Source organism: Ursus arctos, unplaced genomic scaffold, assembly GCF_023065955.2.
Source record: "Ursus arctos isolate Adak ecotype North America unplaced genomic scaffold, UrsArc2.0 scaffold_8, whole genome shotgun sequence".
NCBI classification, from domain to species: domain Eukaryota; kingdom Metazoa; phylum Chordata; class Mammalia; order Carnivora; family Ursidae; genus Ursus; species Ursus arctos.
The window spans coordinates 30,278,782-30,292,711 of NW_026623100.1; the positions used below are offsets into that span (position 1 = coordinate 30,278,782).

At 41.6% G+C, this 13,930-nt stretch overlaps 1 protein-coding gene across 2 annotated transcripts in view; it reads right to left on the reverse strand.

The window, feature by feature from the left end:
• PELI1 (pellino E3 ubiquitin protein ligase 1) overlaps positions 1 to 11,768 on the reverse strand; it is a 136,165-nt gene extending 124,397 nt beyond the window's left edge. Inside the window, exons 1-2 of one of the 2 annotated variants that reach the window (XM_057309105.1) lie at positions 11,697 to 11,768; positions 897 to 977 (exon numbers count right to left, since the gene is read on the reverse strand). The gene's annotated coding sequence lies outside the window, so the exon portion shown is untranslated. The remainder of the gene's footprint in view (positions 1 to 896; positions 978 to 11,696) is intronic. The other variant, XM_048222653.2, reaches the window with a different exon arrangement.
• Between the last annotated feature and the right edge of the window lie 2,162 nt (positions 11,769 to 13,930).

The window sequence follows — 13,930 nt, forward strand, 5'->3', positions numbered from 1 at the left end:
GGGGTGCAGGGGAAGCCAATAATAACCTTCTAGGTTGATCCTCACTACCTCCTTACCATGGGAATCAAAACACTTGATACAAGGTCATTTCAGATGTAAACCAGGAATAACGTGGAGGCATGATTATTATATCCTAAACGTTAATCACCACAAACAAATTTTTATAAACCCAGCTAGTTTGGGTCAGGAAAAAAAGTCCTTGGTGTATTTTCACTGGAGTCAACCTTCATAGTGTAACCTGGGGGAGGGACCAATACTGGAGTGACTGGTGGAAAGTCCTTATTCTTTAGGGTTTCTCCTATTATTAGTCTGTGATTAGTAGGTCCCTGATAGAAGCTGACTCTGAGAAAAAACATCGTCGGGTACCTGGGTTTTGATACAAGGCTTTGCAAGCTCATACAATATGCAGGGGCCTAAGGAGCAGAGTGAGTCAAATTCAAGTCTGTTGTTACCAGATTGTTTGCATTCAACCTTAGTTTACCTCTTATTAAAAAGGCAATATGTTTTCAGGACAAATACTATGAATGTTTCACAAACAGAACAAATTGAAGTTATACATTAAATTGCTTTAGTTCATAAAGAAGGGAAGAATTAAAAGGAAAAGGAAAAATTGAACTTGATACTTCGCAAGGTTAGAATCAGAATCTTGGAGCTTGGATCTTGCCCATCAGTGATGGTGTGAATAGGCCACTCAGTTTCCCTACGTAGGGATTTGAGCAAATATCTTAACCTTTCCGCTATAATAGGAATACTTTATGAACATTTTTTGTCAGTGTCTACATAGCAAAAAATAAAGAAGCGATTGCTGATTATTCAGTTTGGTTGATCAGTGAAGACAGCAGAACGAGCCACGTCTGAGATTTATTGTCCTCGACTTGCTCGCCTTGATTACTTACGTGGTCTTAATTAGCCAGCTTCATGCAGACTTCCCTCCATCCTGTACTCAGCAAATATGACTGCAGAGTTGTTCTCCTTGCCTAGGAAAATGAGCAATGTTTATATTAATCAGATCTGAAAGGAAATTTTAAAAGATGACTAAAAACTAGAGAGTAGAACATTTTCATTTACTGAGCCCCCACTTTGTACTTTCTGTCACCCAAAGGATGGCTCCACTCCCTTGGGTCACCTGCCTCTAGCTCAGGGCCTCTCAAATTTCACTGACTGTAGACTCTCCTGGAGGACTTGTTAAAACAGATGGCTGGGCCCCGCCTCCAGAGTTTCTGTTCCACGGGTCTAGAGAGGGACTGAGAAGTTGAATTTGCATTTCAAACAACTTGCCAGTGATTGCTGATGTTGTCCATCTTGGGACCAGACTTTGAGAACCACAGAGGAAATTGGCCTCCTGTCAGCTCCTGAATTGTTCCATAACATTCTCCCACCCCCCACCCCCACCAGCCTTTCTCTCTGCCTTAGGCCATTGCTTTTATCACTGCATGTTTCCTGTGGAATCCCTGGCTTCTAGCTGCTCCCTCTATGTGGCCCCTGCTGGGAGCCCACGTGAAGGGGGCCTATTTCCCCACACCCTCTCCAATACAAGACTTGCGTGTTTTTTAATGGACGGATAGAAGTGACGAGAGGGAATTCCAAACGGAAGTGGATAATGTGAAACTGAAGGTAAGTATGATTGTCCTAGTACTCTGTTCCTTAGCGTCTTTTCATTATCACCCCCTAAGGAGACTTTTTTAGACCTTTTTTTCCCTCTTACTTACCCCCATTCCATCCCTCACTCCTGCCAGTGAAATTTAAACATCACCATACACTGTACATCTGTTTATTTACCGTAGCCTTTAGAGGGCCATAAACCACTGTAATATCTAAGATTTTACACCAAGATTTTATACCCACCAAAGACTGGTTTTGCCCCCTTGGGGTGATTCTACCCCTGCTGACAGCGCATGCTCTAGCAGAGTAAGGGCGAATCACAGAAGCCATTTAAACTGCTCCTAAGTTCTCTTTGTAGGCACACGTCAGTTCTTCACCTTGCTCTAGTGTTTCAAAGACTCTTCTTGTCTCCTCTCTCTGAGAGGGCCCCATTCTTCGGTTTTTCCAGTGCTTACGTCCAGCTTTTACCTGACCCTCCTCTTTTTAGGAAAACCCATTCCCATTTCTCCCCCTCAGGTCTAAAAGGTGAGATATGGAAAGAGAAACAGTAACGGCACCTAAGAAATCAATAACCCTATGTTCTTCTTAGTTCTCTACCAGCCAGCCTCAGGGGTGAAACTCTCTGCCAAAGGGGGAAATTCGATTTAAACTCACTACCAGATGTTTCCTTTTGTCTGACCAGGTAGTCTATGTGGGAATGCTGTGAGTTATTCAGTTAAGAACAGCCCTATGGCAAATTCAGTAGGATGGTTAGTAGCAGGCCCTGGCCCTCCAGGAAGCCTCTCTCCACAGTTCCTTCACTGCTGGGACGTGCAGGCAGTTTCCTTTCCCCCCTGCAGCCTCTGGGTGGGTGAATAGGACAGCATCTCTCCTTTCCGCCCCTCCTCCCCATAATACACATCACAAACACATACGTAAGAGCAGGCGCAACAATTGTCAGAGACTGAGTAGCCTAAATGCAAATGAAGATCAAGAACCACCCCCACCCCTGTGTCCCTTCTAAATACAACACACGTGTCCAAATCCCTATGCGCACAGGGGAGATAGAATTTTACATTTTTTATGCAACACACTTTCAGTTCCTTTCTCCTGTTGCCAGATAATGCCCTAACTCCTACCGTGAGAAGCTCACTAGAACATCTTGCCAAACAACAGAACCCCCTGCTCCAACTAGAGCTCAGAAATTAAAGATTTTTCTTTACTTGGGACCATTATTTACTTTACTGAGCTCAACACAGAAGAGAGGAAGTTTGGGCCTTGTTATCCGTCCATCCAGTGTAAACAGCTGGAGAGATATTATCAGGTGGTGGTGCTGGGAAGGTATTGTTCCATTAGCCATATTTTTGAAAAAATGAAAATCTGTTTTATTGGGGTGAGATGCATATTTTTGCCCTTCTTCTAAATGGAAAATGGGAGAAATGTCATTTAATTCACTGGGTAAGATTTTACATCTAGCCCAGGTGTTGGGTTGGCAGCCAACATGCAAAAAGGCAGATGGCAGATGCTTGGATTGAAAAACCATGCCTCTGGTAGACTGGAGATGGTGGGTCCAGTATAATGGTCATCACCTGCCTAATTAGTGACTCCTACTTCCTAGCCCAGCAAGGACTGGAGAGATACCCTAATGAGCTTGCTCATTATATACTGAGGAGTGAGATCCAGAGGGGTGACCTGGTTTGTCCAGGGTCAGCCAGATAAAAAGGAAAAGAGCCAGAGATCAAACCCAAAATCCTCTTGTTCCTGCCTAGGTGGTTCTTTCCATCACGTCAATGGTTCGCATAGTTCCTTCCCTTTCCTTTGTTATAACGTTGGATTCTGGTTTCTTCACAGATACTAGTGAGATGTGTAAAGTCTCACAGTAGAGAAGTTTGAAAAGTCTGTGTGGGTTTAGATTCCAATTTTCTAAAGAATTGAAGGAAACAGGATGACCTTTCCGGCTCCTGAATGTAAGGGTGAGGAGAGACCACAGAGGAGGCCCAGAGCTTAGGAAGCTTCTCTACGTTTTCAGAAGGCTTATAGTTAGAACTCCAAAACATTTTCCTGTGTTTGTCACATGACCAAAATGGAAACCAAGAAAGGAAAAAAGGAAGCTAAGGGTGAGGTCTGGACAAAGAATTTCCTTTCCTTCTTGAGTTCCCCTTCTTAGCATGTGAAGCTGTAGAGGCAAGATTCAGTGACATCAGCGTCTTTGTTGAAAAGGAAGACAGAAGTACAGGGTATGTGAGAAGGGAATTAACAGCCTGAAGGCACCCAACCTAACAAATGCAATGTGGGCGTCCAGCAGCTAAATTAGTGGAAGCACCATCTGAGTATGGCCTCAGTTGCAGGTTTGGGCCTGAATTAATCTGTAACTTGACCTAATTCACATCAACAAATAAATATTAAAGACTGATTATGTGCCAGGGAAGTGTTGTGGGAAACAAGAAGATAAACATGGGGTGGATTCTGCTTTCAAGGAGCTTATTATCTAGAAGGAGATGGAAGGGCTGTATACAAACCACTAAGGTACAAGGAAGAATGTGACTATGCTGTTAAAGAGGTAAAAACAAAGTTCTCTGGGAGTCCTGGGCTATGGCTGCCATAGGTTCCCATCTAGGTTACCATTAGGTTTGGAGAAGGCCGAAGTAGAGGGCCCATTAGGGAGTGAGTGGCTGTTAGTTGGGGGATTTAGTGATAAAGAGGTTACCGGTTGACTGCAGAAGCAACTACTTTAATTAGCTGTTTGTGGTCATTGAGGCCAATTTTCAATTTTAGTCTATATATTTGCACCCCTGATTTTGTGAGGCCCTTCTTCCTACTCACCAGTCTTGTAAATAAGCAATCAGTGTTCTTTTCACTTGGGTAGGTAAGCAACTGAGTGATTGCATGTGCAAATTCAGGGGTTTGGAGACAAACACAACCATGTTAGTGGTTGTGTTACCCCAAAGTGACGAGGGAAAATCAGCAGGCAACCTGTGAAAATCATTACTAATGTTTTCCTTCTGAACTATCAAAACATAAAATTCTATACTGGTCTTTGGAACATGAGAGATAGGATAAACATCTATCTTAGACAAGGAACGCAGCAATTTTCTAAGTAGCTGATGCTTTGTTATTTGAGTAAGATCTATATTAATAACAGCAACAACAACTACAAAAATAAAACCAAATCATGAGATCCTGAATATTTTTTGGGCATTCCAACCTCAGAGTAAGCGGGTCTAGAAATTAAGCCTAAGCATGTCCAGGATAGGGAGCTTGAAATTTTGTGTGGCAGAAATGGTGAAGAGATCGCCAAAAATTCATCCTCTTTCTTTCCTAGTGGTTATTGCGGGAAGTGGCCATTCAGGCAGAGCCTCCATTTTTCAGCATGCCCTATCTCTCTGACTCCTTTCATCCCCGTGGTCATCGATAAATGTGACAGAAGGGCCAGAGTTTTAAAAAGTGAGTGGAGCTTCTTCCCATTCTCTCTTCCCCATCTGCTGGCTGCATACAGATGGTGGAACCACCGGATGGAAATAGCCTAGGTCTGAATGATCACAAGGAAGAAAGCTGCCTACAAACCAGGAACACTTGTACTGAACTGTTATGTGAGTGAGAAACAAAATTCTATTTGATAGATTGTACTATTGTTCCCAACTATCTGCTGCTGTACAGCAGGGGTCTATGGTGGTGAGTGTCCCGGAGAAAGGTTGTACTTCCTGCTCATTGATATTGGACTTGGCCTTGTGCTAACCCATTGACATTTTGGTAGTTACCTAGTATAGCATTAGTATTACCCTCACAAATACACTCTGAAATTAAAAGAACTGAGTGTGTGAAAACTGGAGAGTGGGGAACAGTGAACAAGATATAAAACATTCTTTTAAAGTACGGTTAAACATGAAATACTCTAATGGAATTAAAAGTCTTATTAAATACTAATTGACAATTCACAACCAGGTGAAACTGCAAACCAATAAATTAATTTTCAAACACAAATTAGATAACAAATCATTAAGCCAGTGGGACCACCTTCTGGCTCCACTGAGCTATCCGACTCCTCCTGCTGATGGAAAGTTTTGGCAAATTCAGAAGTGGTAGGTTGAGGCCCAAAGAAAGAGATGATCCCACAAAGATTCCTGTGTTCTCTGCAACCCCAGGACCACCTCTCTTTGCCTGTTCCTCCTCCTTGTTGGAATGTCAGAGGAGAGGGATATGAGAGGGGGCAGATAGGATAGAAACAAAGGAACATTTCAACTTCTCATTTTTGCACGAGGCTGGATCCTTCACGTGGCTGGCCTCTTTGTATGAAGCTAAAAAAAAAAGGGATTATTTTGGAGATCCAAAGCCCTCAGAGACGGGCATGCTGGGTTGGTGTGTGAGGACAGGGCATTGTGGGAAGAGGTGGAGAGGAAAGCTTGTGACAGAGCTACATTGGTACCATTGCCCAGAGGCCCAGTCAGCTAATGCCTGGCCACCTCAGGCAAGGTACCCTGTCTCTCTCTTGCACAACAGGACAGTTAGGCTCCTGAGAAGTGAGTAACTTAAAAAACATAAGAACGGATTGTGTCATAAGAAAAAAAATGAAATATCTTCCAGTAGGTTGAAAAATTCTGTCCTTTTTGTTTATCTCATTATTATGACCAGGGAATTTATTTCCACAAGTGATAAATTTGTAGAAAACAATGAAGGCATAAAAATGAGTATTCACAACCTGGAGAACAAGGAGGTCCATGGTGATGTCTGACCGAGCTGCAGAAGGCAGTAAGTTGCAGCCATTAGCTCTGTCATTCTCCATGCTCCCCCCGCATCTGCCGCAGGACTGTGGGATGGGAAGTCGTGTCACACCCTGTGCTATATGTGCTCCTCAGGTCTTTTCAAAACCCGGTTGGCCCTGTCTCATCATCTTCTGGTTGTGGACTCGCTCGGGTGCTATTGGTCATTCATTCAACATACTGTTTGGCAGATAACTTCCTTTTTTACCCTGGCAGTCTCCTGGTGATGTTAATGAAAATGTTGTGTAATATTGTGATTTATAAGAAATATATATTTGGTCATTTGGATGACCAAAATACATTTGTCACACATATTTGGTCTTTGTCCATGGTTTCTAGCTCACAGTTCCTAAAATCCCTAGAACTTCCTAAGTGATGAGAACAACAAAGGTGTCTTTTGTTATGTTAATGATGTGATTTCTGGACCTTACCTAAAGATGGAGGCTGGTTGCCAGTGGAGCCAACCACGTGATTAGAGAGTTAGACCTTTCAGTCCCCTCCGACCTCCTCCGATGGAAGAGGGGCTGGAGGTTGAATTAATCGCCAATGGCCAGTGATTTAATCAATGCCTATGTAACGAAGCCTCCATAAAAATCCAGAAGAACTGGGTTGGGAGAGCTTCTGGGTTGGTGAATACATGTAAGTGCGGGGACAGTGGTGCTCCTGGAAAGGGCGTGGAAGCCCCTCCCTCTCCCCCTAGACTTTGCCTTACGCATCTCTTCCATTTGGTTGTTCCTGAATTATGTTCTTTTATAATAAACATTATTAAAAATAAATATTTCTCCAAGTTCTGTGAGCCACTCTACCAAATTAATTGAACCCAAGGAGGGGATCATGGGAACCTCTGATTTATAGCCAGTCAGTCAGCAGCATAGTAACAACTTGGGCTTGTGACTATGAATAAGGCGGGGGAAAGGGTGTTCTTGTGGGACTGAACCCTTCACCTGTGGAATCTGATGCTATCCCTGGGTAGGTAGTATCAGGATTGAATTGGCTTCTCAGACACCAGCAGGCTGTCCGAGAATTGTTCGTCGATGTGGGGGAACCCCTCCCCCATTGGAAATGGAGTCTCAGAACTATTTCATGTGTTCTAAACAGGAAAGGTGGATGGTGACCAGGACTGGTCTTAGGTCCTCACTGCACATGATATTATGTCCCATTACATGGGCCACCAGCAACCCTCCTGACTGTACCATCAGCTCCAAACCCAAATGTTTTGATGGATGGTTTAACTCTTTTACTCCCAAACCAGTCTTCTTTGTTCTATCAAAATATTAAATTAACACTATCTAAATGCCCATGTTTATAAGGATGGTAGTATTGGATATGAGTAAGTGCCATGTTATTTCTTTTAAAGATGTGTTTGCAGCACTGTTCATGGATTACACTATGTAAAATCACATAAATGAAAGGTGTTTATAATAAATATACAGCTTTTATATGTCTGGATATAGTTTTTCAATAAAAGAATGTTTTTAGCCCATGTAAAAAATTCAATTAAATGTGTGCAAATTAGGAGGTTGGAACTTTAGCAGCAGTGTGTAAAGTCTATATCTGGGAATGGTTGAGGCCAAGAGTTTAACTGCAACACTTAGGATTGCGGGGTTCAGTGAATAAAATGGATATAAAACAATTAGGTAATAACTTTTGCTTCTTCCTTTCACCTGAGAGTTAATAAAGAGTAAAGTCCATCTGGCTTGTGCTAAAAATACATTGAAAGGTTTGAAAATATATTGGCAAAAAAATGTATTTAGGAAAAAAAGGGCAAACCTTGGCATTAACAAAGCACAAATTTTGTGATCTAACTTTATGTTTTGTTGAAAGTGCTTTTATATTTGTAGGACTATTATTTCTAGTCTGAACTTTTCATTTTCCCAGAAGAGCAATACGGAGATAGAAGTGAGGGATGTGCAGAACAGGAGGCCATAAATGTGATGGAATGCCCAGAAGGAATATAAGAAACTAAATATTGATCTTTGTTCTTTCAGTGAGGACTCTCGTGTTTCTAGGGATGTCATTACAGCTATGGTGGCATTGGTTAATCTGATCTGCTATTCAGCTGTGGTCCTGCTCAGCCCTGAAAGAACACTTTGTTCATGGGCTTCAGCTGACAACCAGAGAGTTTTCTAAAGTAAGGGTTATAGTGAGAACATTCCTCTCCATGTGTTATGTAAGATATTTGGGGCATGCAGGACTCCGAGGCAATGAATAAAACTTGCTTTAAAAACAGACACAACTAAAAAAAAATGACACAATTTATACATTCAAATTAGTATTATCCTTCAAGGAGTCACATTGGGAGACATATACTTATTCTAGCAAAGACTCTATTGCTCAAAGCATTTGGGGCTTTTTATTTTAGAGTTGCCTTTACAAGCAGGGGTAGGGTTTGTGGATCACGTAGAACTATTTAAAGTTTCACCTCAATTTTTAGCCATGTCACAGAAGGTTGATTACTTAATTTTCTCCTCCGTAGACTTAACACCAAATAACTGGAGATATTTTTAAAAAATCAGATCTATTAGTTATTCGTTCATCTATTGATTCATTTATTCAATGAACGTCCACTGACTGCCCCGTGTGCCAGGCTGTGTGTTAGAAGCTGAGGACTCGGTGATGCACGAGACAGAAACGGTCCCCGCTCTGCTGGAGCTGATGTAATGGGAAAGACAGACCAACCATCCCCATAACAACATGCTGGCAAACAAATTTAACAAATACTTGCCAGTTGGGATAAACGGTGTAAAGGAAACAGATAAGGAGCTGAGCTGAGAAGTAACAAGAAGAAACCAGCTTGTTAGATGGGAAAAGTGACATCTAAGCATGAATTTGGCATTAAAATGTGTCCACTTGCTACCATTGGGAATATTCAAACGAGTAAGCTTTAAGCTTTAATTTTGGAGGACAATTTTGAAACCCGAATGGACTAAGCAGAACTCACTGTTCCCACAGCAAATTTTCTTTCTGTAGGATATGGAAGCGTGATCCTCATCAGCAAAGGGGCCCCCAAAATGATAACAGTTATCACAAACAATCTGTGACATTGAATAGACTGTGTTTCACTTGGCAGCTCACTTTTTTTGCTTTCTTTTTTTTTGTTTTGTTTTGTTGTTTTGTTTTTGTGTTTGTGGTTTTTTTGCTTTTGGCTTAAAAAAAACATACCCACACACAATTTCTTTTGTCCTCACTCAGTAAAGCCATCTTGACTGTACTATCTGTAAGGCCCTGGGATCAACAATCCTTCCTCTGCTGAGGACCTCAGAGCCACCTGGGAGATGTTCCGGAGGCCTTCGTGACTCTTGGGAGTGGTGCCACTTTATGGTGTGTTTATTATTTGCAGGCCCGAGTGGGATGACATCATCACCATGTTTGGTTCTCAAACTCTGTCTCTAGGAGGATGCCATCAGTCTCGAGAAAGATTGTGAGGCTGTGCTCTGGCTTCATGGGAAACTGTGCCGAGAACCATTTATGATGTCTGCTCCGGGCATGGGATGAGGTCACATGATGTCGGTTTGCCCATTACTGATGATGGAGTTTGATCATTGGGCTAAGGTAGTGTCCATTATGGAGGTATCTTTCCCCTTTGTAACGAAGAAGTACTTTGTGGGGTGATATTTCGAGACCATGTGAATGTCCAACATTTCACCGCCAAATGACTCACCCAAGTTTGTGGCTATAAGTCACAGAATTCTGACTCCCTGTCCCAAGGACTTTCTCTCCGCCATGCTTGTTCCATTCATTAGCGTAAGACTATTTCAAGCAGGACATGAAGACAGGGTTTCTAAAGACAAAGAAAATCTAGGTGCTATGTAGACCTTTCTTGTTTATTAAATATGTTGAATAATAAAAGTTCATTAGAAACTCCTATTTTGTGAGAAATAATTAGATTTCCCTTAACATGGCTAAGGAAGAAACGGCAGTATAGCTAGGTAAATGAATTATTACTATTACTACTACTCAAGAGAAGCAGATAGATGTTGTGGCCAATTCTCCTGCCCCCAGGTATTCTTAAACAGGTGTGTGTGGGGTTTGGGGGGTTTTTTTTGTCCTTCTCTTTGAACACCAGTGTGGATTTGTTGGACAGAAGACTGTGTTGGGTGTGAGTAACCATATCTTTCCTTAGAATCATTAACTATAACCCTGGATCAGGTGTTTCATTTTTTAAAACCACACTGTGGTGACTTTTATATGAATTGAATCCCTGTTGTTGAGACTTTCTAAACACCAGGAGCTGTCCCGAAGATTTCCTGTGGCAGTGTAGCCCGTGGGGTGATTATATTAGGATAATAGGGTTGAAGCATTTCATAATTCAATGAGTCTTTGGATTTCGTATTCCCAGAATTAAAAAAGAACCTCTATGAATGTCAAATTCAGTAATTATCAAACTGAACAGAATTTGGCTCTACGTAACCAACTGGCACACTCTTCATAGATAACAACAGGATTTGATATTTATAAAGGGCCTATTTCCCACCCCCTCCCCCCCAGCTCAGACATTAGAAATGCATTAAATACAAAGCCTTACGTAATTCTGTGAAAAAAACCCCTCACTTCTCTGGAGCTTTCCTAACCTCTAGATTAGATATTTCAAAAGAGATATTATTCCTTTAGTGCAGGTTTTCAGCTTTCCCTGAAATGGAGTGGCTAGTTACAGCTCAGCCCACAAACTGGCTCGGATCTAATGAAATTTGATGAATAATAATAATAAATGCAGAGCCCCCTTGATGTCAGAGTGACAAGCAATTAACTTCTGGGGAGGGGAAGGTGAGATGTTCTGGCCGGGCAGCTCCCTTTCGGCATTAGACATACACATTTGGGTTGATTTGGATTGGAAATGTAAAAGCATAATTTTTGCTTTTAATTAAAAAATTTGTCTCCAATAGTTCCCTTGCCTAGCACCTAAAGAAATACAGAGCTGGCCAAAATAATAGCTCACATTCATGTTCTAGGCGTTTCACATGAATATCATTTAATCCTCACCAACAACCCTTTACACAGGTACAGTTATTATTTTCCTCCTTTAAAAGATGAAGAAATTTGGGCCCAGAAAGTTGATGCAACATTCCGTAGGGTGATCTGTCTTGCAAACCCAAACGGCAAGACTGCAGAGTCCGATCCCGGCAGGCCTCACCACCTCCCAAACTCTGCTGCCTCTCCACGAAGGCTCGTGAGATTTATAGTGCTTTTCATAGGAGGACGGCTAAGTGCTTCTCTTGAACGTAATGATTACTTCCCATGGCAATCCTTTGATGCAGCTTATAAACTAAGACCTGGCGGTCCATCAAATGGGAAAGTGACTTGCGTAAGACATTCCCTGTGCTCCTGGGAGACCTGGGCAGAAAGTAAAGAGGCTCTTACCTTCACTCCTGGGAGTTCACCAATGGCTAGTACTCTCCTCAACTCCTTATCATGAAAGACAAATAGCATTCTTCCCAGCTGGAGTGTAGAGTGTCCAATACTTGATCTGCATTTCTCCCCAGGGACCAACATTCCTGGCAGAGAAAATGAAACCAGGATAATAACCATGGAAGAGATTATGAAATTGCTTCTTATCTGCTCTCATACTCCAACCCTTTCCTGGTGCTTTCATACACCACCCCAGACTGATAGAATTATTTTCTTTGTGACTCAGAGATATATTTTGCTTCTCCATTTTTATCCTCTTTACTTTCAAGGAGAAGATTAGATGATGAAGTAAGAGTCACCCTGTAGTGCTCCGTGGGATTTTATTTAACCTCAATACACGGTCTGTGGATTGAAAAAAAGAAATACGTTCGTGTTTTACCGTAGTATTACATGTAAGCACTTCTAAAAGTTCTGCAAAAACATAACCTAATTATAGAATTTCTTAATCTAACAATCATTTATTGAATTCTTTGTAGGTGTAAACATGGCAATTTGTGCTGAAGATACAAAAGTCACTAAAACATCACCCCTGTCCTCAAGACACTTCTACTCGTATGTGACATTGTGTGACTGTTCGCCTGGACCTACCTGGTCTGTCTTGGTTCACATCTGTTTCTCCAGCGTAATTATAAATACCCCCCTTCACTCTAAAAAGTGTCCAAGCCTGGGTGATACGTTCTACACACCCTGTAATAATATTTCGCACTAGATGATGTTTTTGAACTACTTGTAATACTTGGCCATAAATAAAAAGCACAAACAGTGAAGGCCCCCAAAATGTACCAACATGCCGTCTTCATTTCAGAAGCATTATTTCTGTCACTGTGTCTCAGGTGAAGTAAGTGCACTGGGAAAGTGTGGCATTTGGGTGTACGTTATTTTTAAAAATGCAGCTACTGATCACCCTCTATCAGGAGGTTGGAGAACACTGGCTAGAGCACTTAAGAAGATGAGAGAACACTGCGATACATGGAAGTAAGACCGTGTATGATACCCTCAACCCCAATTTTCGTAGGAGCCTGAGAGGAACAGCATTCGAGGGCCCTTGGCAGCAAGGGGTACGTCAGGTGGAGCCGGCAGAGCAATGGTCGGAGGCATTTAGGGTCAGGAGCCTCGGATCTTAGAATTCAAGTTGGCAACTGCCTTTCCCTCTCGTGGACTCTTTGGTCTCAACCCCATTTCTAAAGGTACCGAACTCATTGGTTTTTAAAGCTACCTGCATTGCGCTTTGTGAAAGGTTTGGTGTCAGAACTTCTAATTACACATCATTCTGTGTACTGTTGTCTGAATATGTATATGTATGTATTTTGATATTGAAGACAAGCTATTTTTAGTTTCCTTTTGGGTATGTTTGGAGAAACTCTTAACTGTTGCTATGCTGCTATGGAAACGGTATCCATGTATACTGACATGTTTACAATTGTTTAAAACACTATAAACTTTCCAGGGCAAAGGCAAACAGCTTCCTTCCATCAGAGTTGCTCCATGCTTTCCTTTTTTATTAGTTTATTTATTACTCTCAGGCCCATGTTGGAATCTGTTTCATTTGTGCCTCATCATTTAATTGATTTCACATTCATAACTACAGTAGAGCTGAGAGCAGATGAAAACGTTTCCCCTGAAATCAGAAATATTCCCTGGTTTTGTTAGGACTACGAATTGAATAACTCCTAGGCTCTCAAATGAAAAACGGAATAATACCTATTGAGGGTATGTTGATAATCTATCTAGAATTGGCAAGCGTAGGAGACTTTGACAGTCATTTGAATGTAACTATTGTAATTATTATTTGTGTATACAGAACGAATTTAAAGACTATTCTAATTGCTTAGATACATGCAAACCCGAGGCTGGAGTTTTCTGGCTTATTCCAAGCATGGGGAAAAGTAGGTGGGTGAGAATGTTTACAACTTTTGGAAAGAGAATCTTAACAAAACCACATGAATTGAAGTGAGTAAGAACCACGTTTGTTTGAAGGTACCAGGAAAATGGTTTTTGGCAGGGTTGTTTTCTAGGAGTCAAAAAAATATTTGAAAGTACAATCTGTAATTGTGAACCACACAGTGATTGGTCCTGACTGTGGAAAAGGGCACACACTCTAGCAGGGCACAATATTTTCTAGGACTCGAAACCCAGAATACTTTCTCCTTTAAAAACCCCTTTTTACCAAAATTTCATACCTATTT